General features: G+C 41.3%; 1 non-coding gene across 1 annotated transcript; it reads right to left on the bottom strand.

Annotated features, from left to right (window-relative positions):
* Positions 1-3,212: 3,212 nt before the first annotated feature.
* Positions 3,213-3,387, bottom strand: LOC140336135 (U2 spliceosomal RNA). Its single transcript, XR_011921801.1, has one exon. It is a non-coding gene; the product is annotated as a U2 spliceosomal RNA (small nuclear RNA).
* Positions 3,388-7,247: the final 3,860 nt, after the last annotated feature.

Raw genomic sequence — 7,247 nt, 5'->3', positions numbered from 1 at the left:
TGGTCAGAACTGTAATGGTACTAGATAGGCTACAGCATTTTAATGCGGGCATCTGCTTCATCACATAAATACTCAGCCCCAACACTAGAATAACTAGAATTACAAGAACTGCTTGGTGTGAAAATCTGTGCTGAGATATATCAAAGCCCCAAAGTCCCCTAGTTGCAGCTACAAGAATGAGAAAGCAATGTGTAGGAAAATTTTAAACTATGATGGGAAGATCTTGCCACTGGAATCCCCAAAAGACAGGAAACTTGATGATGAGTTAATTCACATTTTTGGTGTTCAGACCCTTTAAGTGACACACATTCAACCTTTTAAATCTTTGAGGACACAATGTATTTGTTTGCGGTTTGTTATCTATGTCTGTGTTGAGCATATTCATTCCAAAGGAATAATCAAGACAATTGTCAGTCATTCTAAAACCACTGTTAAAGTGCACTTTTTCAAAAATAAAATGAAAATCTAATATATGCTGTATCATCCTACTTGTAACTATTGCTTATTGTTGGGTAAGATACACTGTATGGCATGGATGCATTTAGTTATTTTTGCAACATTGGATCTGTCTATATCTATCTGTCCATGTTCCAAAACTGCAATAATAGCTTTATTTTTGATTATTGTGTGCCACAGGAAGTCTTTTATCTCTGTGTTGAAATGCCGCCTCCTAAAAGGTAGGACACTGGCAACGAGTTAGCTATGGAGTGCTTTAAAGGTCTACAGCCTATGGCAGTACTTCAGCACTTGCCCTGTTTTTGAGAAGTAGTCTCTCTCATATTCCCTGTTTCCTGCTGATTTTTATTGCAGAAAGGGTTAATTCTATGCAACTGAGTGCTAATGTCATCCAATGGATGGATTGCTGCTCAGATGCTCTTTAATCTCTCTTTCCCACCAAATTGCATCAAGGAAGCATCTCCCTGATGCTACTGCTGCTAAAGATGATGATGCTCCTGCTTACAAGAGCCATGTAGAACTGTTCATCAGTTTTTATTTTTGCCCACCTACAGCGACCTGGTGTCCTTGGCCCATCCGACTTTCATCTTCTATCTGTTGTCTGGGTATAGTAAATTGCTCTGTGTTGGCTAACTGCTTCACAGTCACAACATGTCTGTCATGTCTGGCACAGTGGGGTCACTGAACAGATTAGCAAATCACATTCTTTTTTTGGAGCTAGGTGTCACATGCTGAACTGGTTTATCTACAGGTAAGGAAATCCTCTTTCAGAAGCTTTGGATCCTTTGATGGCTCAGTAAGATTAGTATGACTAGATTTGTGGCCCTCCACCCTTACAGCCTCGTAGGGTCAAGTTGGAGAGTTTTTGGGTGATTCTTCTAGCTCCAGATTGACTATGTTGTCCATGTTACACTGACCTGAGCAGCCTTTTGTCAGTTCCTCCATGGACTCTAACAGATCTTTGGAATGGGCGAGTCGGGAGCCTCTATCAGTTTGTGCATCCATAATTCATTAGAATAGAAAGATAGTGCCTACAAGGTTTATTTTATTATATCCGTCTTGGTATAGTTTTTTTTCGGATGTATTGTACTAAATTTGGCCTCAGCACTACCACTTTGGGGTTTGCCCTGTTACTTGTTTTCCACAAACAATTATCTTCCCATTTCTCTATCAAAATCTGTTACTGAATGTCTGCCAGCCATGTACTTTGATTGTCTCTTGTGGGCTCAAACCATTTTCTTAAATTTTAGCATTGTTTCTCCATGTTCAGTTACGTTAATGCTATTTTAGAGAAAGACTTTTTTCTTTTTTTAACCTTAGTCCACACGGATGTTTTCCCCAGTATTTAACCTGAGGCTTTAAAAGCCCATGTTTGGGATTCAATGCATTCCAATAATCTACACCGTTTCCTTGAGGCACGTTTATGAGCGTTGTCTATATCGTTGCTTGCAACGTTTAAAAAATTAAAACGCAGGGTTAACGCCCAAAAACGCTGGGATTAATTTCAGTGGGGCGTTTTCCCACATTTATAAGCACTTTAAACGTAAATGCGTTAAAAATGTGGGAAAATGAGGGAAAACCTGGTATAGATGCTTTCTAGCCTTTTAAAAGGATGCTTTTTAAAAAGAAAAAAAATGCATATAAACGCATTAGGAACGTTTACATGCGTTTTTAAAAACGTCCATGTAGACCTAGCTTTACACAACTGATGTCTGTGACTTCACACGTCTGCAAACCAAGTTCTATCTGTGATGCGTCATTTTCTTTTTAGCTCCAGGTCCTGATTTTATTGAGCAGATCCTAAATTGACACTTATTGGGAAATGCATTCCCACTTGGGGCCAGTTCATCATTCCAGAAAAAGGACGGCAAAGGTTCAGTGAGCAGAGTGTCTGACGAATTGGTCGCATTCCTGAGGCAGGGCTGTGTGCGTGGGAGCAGAAGGATTAGTCGAAAATGAGGCTGGACCCAAAGTGGGTGCGTTGGTCAAATTAATGCCCTCGAGGACCTGCAACCAGAGTTGGGGGGGGGTGGGGTATTGTTGTTTCTGTAATGGGAATAGTTGTTGGAAATGATGTTTAAGAGAGAAAAAAAATGCTGTAATTATTAAACGTCCGATGAGGCCAATTTCCTAAAAGGAAGGGGTCTGGTTAATTTTTGGCGAGAGGAATAAGGAAAGTGGAAGAGAGGGGTGAGTGATTAGTAGGGAAGGTGACATTAGTATTTCCAGGTCATGTATTTTTTTTTATTGTTTTATAAAGAGTTGCGTTAATATTGCGTAACATAAAAAATTCAACTGAAAATTCAACAAACTGAAAAATGAGCATTTCAGCACATGTGGGGGAAACTGTTTCTATTCTATTGGCTCTTCATTTTCCTGCGGTAGATTTGGCTAAGGTTCTGCCCTAAACCGATTACGCTTTCACAAATAAACTTTTTTTGTTTTATGTTTAAATGAAAGCGTTTTACATTGTAAACGCAAATCTAATTAAATTAAATGTAATACTATTATAATGACTTTTCCATTTGAGCATGCAGCCAATTCTGACAAAAAAATGTAATTTAGTTTGCTGTGCAACTATAGTAACAGTTTTCCATTTGCAAAAAGCATTTTTACGGATCGTCACCCCCCTGCTCCTGTAATTAGACAATTGCCTAACCCAGATGTTTACGCAGAGATTAACGTAAATGTGTGCTGGTTTTGTACATATTTTCTTTTTTTTGTTTATTATGGCAAAATATTATATTTTGTTTTGTGGTGAGTTAATATAAAATATTCTGCATCATAATTATTATAATTTTAGGCCACCAAGTGGAGCTATAGGCTACATTTTACATATTTTCCAGTATCTCCTTTTACTTTCTTGTTTTCTACAGAGCATTTCACACACAAATACTACACTTGATCTTAGCCAAAAGGCCAAGAAAGGATTTTTTTTATTTTTACACACAAATGAATGTATCAGAGCAGTGACTCCTATGTTTCCCCTTCAACATGGCTGTCATTTTGATCTATGGTGTCTTAAAAGACCAACCAGTGGCTGCACTTTGGAAAACTCGTAGTGCTTCGGGAATCATTTGTAGATGTAGGAAGCCACCGGCTTTAACAAAGGGGCTCATGGTCTAGGTTTTCCTTCTCAACCGGTTCCTTGACAAGGTAAACATCAGCTGATGAGAGTCTGTTGTTAGGTTACAAGGAGGTGAAGTCGCTATTGCCTTGTGTGTGTAGGCGGTGGTTCCATCTCTGACAGTCACTTTTAGGAGATGTTTATCTGGCCGGTGATCCTAGGCTGTGTGCCATTGCACCCTGTTTATTCTGTCTGGCGGCATTACTTGCAGCAGCAAGGAGAACAAGGAAATAACTGCAGCCTTGCTTCCTTTTAGCCATGCAGCCTGAGATGTATCTTCTCAGCATCTCCAGCACCCACTGTGAGGCTATGCACAGCTGATGGGAATTTTAGGAACAGATTAGTGTCTTGCTTCATCCTGCCCTGTCATTGTCTCATATTATTTTATAGCATCTCTGCTCCCAATCACCAGTGCCTGTTGAAGCATTAAGCGAGGCTGACTTGCTGTTGTTGTGTTTATTCCTTGGATTTACTGTTGCTGACCTTGCCTGTTTTTGACCCTGCGATTGTATTTTGCCTGGACCCACCTTGTGTCTGTGACCCCAACACTGCTTTGTCTTTATCCTTGGAAACCTCATCTGGTGGACTCATTTCCTGTTTATGATCCATGGCTCTGTATTCTGTTTTTCAAACAGAAATTTTGGAGAAAATTTTTTCAAACAGATGTTCAAATCTTTTGTATTGCATTATCTGTGGGCTCCTGCACACAGAAGTCATGGGGGCAACTGTGTGCTGGGACGATGCATCTAGCCTCCCGAGACTGAGCTGGGGCTTGCTATTGGCGAAGAGTGCAGCATTAGATTGAGGAACTAGGGCCATTCAGCCACCAGCCAGAACAAATGTTTAAATGTACAAAACTGTATAGTTTTGATCAAGTAACTCTCTTGCATGAAAAAACAATTGCAAAGAGGGATTACTGCAAAAAAAAATAAGTAATTACCAGTGCCGCCACCAGTACTACCATCTTCATTTTCTTGCTTGCTAAAAATCTTTAGCAGCCAACATACTTCCGGTAGTGCTGAATGCTAGTTCCTTGCTGCGCCCTGCGGTTCCTTTTTCCCACTCCCTGGGAACACATATGTCCCATAGGAAGGAACGACCAATTGCAGAGTCCTGGCATCCAACTAATTAGGGGCTGTGTCTACAGTGGCATGTATGATTCTTTATCACCCAAGGGAAAAAATGCCACATTGACCCTCTCCTCCATGAGTTGTGAACTACTACTTACAGCCAGCCCCTCTTTCTGCAGTGCCCAAAGTGACCACCTCTTCTGCCTACCCCTTGGCCTAGCCTTTGAGTCAGAAAAAAAACTGTGCTCGTATGAACCAGTGGAATTCAAATATTAGTGAGAAGCAGGGGTCTGGTGCCAGGTCCAATATAATTGATTACAAATAGGATGTGGTCCATTTCCTACAAAGGAGAGTATTTGCATGGTTTTGTTCTTTCCTCCATGTTTCAATTTCTTTCAAAAATATTACAGGAAGGTAAGTGGCTTTTACTTAGGATTGACCAGGCTGTTTCAACACATTTAGTTCTGCATTAGAGTTATTCATTGATCAGCTCCTTTTGGTTGCAGAAAGTGGTGTAGTTTGCACAGTGTTTTCAGCTATGTAAAAATCACAAAGTAATTTGGACTTCATTGCCATAAAAAGGATTGAAACATTTTTTCTACACCAGAAGAGTTCTTTAAATTCTGCTGACATGCTATATGAAGTAGCAGATCAGAACCTACTGAAGCAAAACCTCCTCCACCTTTCGAGGGCTGTCACAGATGGCCACACTTGAAAACAGAAGCAACACGAATATCAGCCTCGTCGGTTATGTTGGACATTCAAGCCGCCAATGATGTGTTACATTGTGACTCTCCTGGGTTTTCATTGTGTGCAGAAAATATGATGGTATAGACCAGGGGTGTCAACCTCTGGCTTGCGGGTCAAATCTGGCCCACAACGTCCTTTTTTTTTGCCCCCAAAGGAATCCTAAATATGAATTGCAGCTGGCCCGTCACTGCGTTGAAAAAGCGCCGCTACTACAGTTCCTGACATCACTCGCGTCTATAGACCAGCGGGCTGGGAATTGTAGTAGCGGCATCACCCGCGTCTATAGACCAGCGGCCTCTCTGCCTTTGCGTGGCCCGCATTGGACTGTTTTATAGACGCAAGTAATGCCGGGAATTGTAGTAGCGACATCACTCACGTTTATAGACCAGCGGCCTCTCTGCCTTTGCGTGGCCCGCATTGGACTGTTGTATACTCGCAGGAAATTGTAGTAGTGTTGCTATTTCAGTGAAGAGAGGGAGTTCCAGCCACTCATAACATTAAGCCCCACGTTGGACTGTTTTCTTGACGCATGGAATTGTAGAAGCAGTACTAATTCAGTTTCAAGTTTGGCAGGCGACTTTATCGTTGTACGTTTTTCATTTTGGCCGAATGTTTATTTGAGTTTGATACCCCTGGTATAGACTGTACCATCAACTGCAAATGTGAGAAATCATTTTGTAGAATGGGCAAGACACACGTTGCTATATATGTAGCCAATGGATATCAGCAGCTACATGTCCAATTACCAGCATCTCGGAGTAAATGGAATGTGAAGGTTCTGAGTGGTATACATTTAAAAAAAACAAGAAAAAATGAGGTTCAAGTGAAATTGCGAAATATTTTTTTTTTCCTCACTTTTCATCTGACACATCCCTTGTCAACAGAACGGGAAGTGGGGATAAATCTCTCTAACAAAGCACCAAATACTCGTAAAACCCTAATGAGGTCCCAATTGATGGTCTTGAATTGTTTTTTGGCCAGAAATGTGCTTTAAAGTGTATCTCTAGGTAATCCCTTTTTTTTTTCTTTTGCTGGTGTGGGTATGGGTTAGATGCTGTTTAAACTGGGTATTTGCCTAGGACACTTGGTCCATTAGAAAGCAGGGTGTCACCTACATCAGTGGATGTCATATCTGTGTACCACCTTAGCAGACAAGGGCTTGGTTTCGGTTTGTGCCCCTTGTGCCTAAAGAGGCTAACAGAAAGAAGAGGGACTGGTAACAGGCAAATTGGTGGATGGGACTTGGTTCTGCCCCAACACAAAAGAGAGATGGATTACTGTTGAGAACAGGGAGAATGGGGGGGTTATAGACAGATTTAGACGGCTCTGGAAAGTATGGAGACTCCCCAGCACACTAGCCTTGCTGGAATAAAGACGCAGGAAACCAGCAGGGATGAATAAATTGTATAGCCCACGCAAGAGGAGCTAGAACCATACTATCAACCAGGGACCAACACTTTATTACGTACTCCTTACCTCTTTGAACTGCATTCCTCACACCTGCCCCTGAGCTCTGTAATGCATATTACTGACATCTCTACTTTTGCTTACTCTCGACCCCCGCACTCCACTATTACTTATTCCTGACCTTGCTCACTTTCTTACATACTACTGACCTCTCCACTATAACCTACTTCTGACCCCTGCTATCTTACATGCATGTTACTGACTTCTCCACTATTACTTTCTCCTGCCCTATGTATTACATATTACTGACCTCTCCACTATAACCTACTTCTGACCCCTGCTCTCTGTCGTGCATGTTACTGACTTCTCCACTATTACTTTCTCCTGCCCTATGTATTACATATTACTGACCTCTCCACTATTACTTAGGGCTGACC

The sequence above is a fragment of the Pyxicephalus adspersus genome, chromosome 7 (genome assembly GCF_032062135.1).
Source record: "Pyxicephalus adspersus chromosome 7, UCB_Pads_2.0, whole genome shotgun sequence".
Lineage (NCBI taxonomy): Eukaryota > Metazoa > Chordata > Amphibia > Anura > Pyxicephalidae > Pyxicephalus > Pyxicephalus adspersus.
This window is presented reverse-complemented; position numbering and strand designations above follow the sequence as displayed.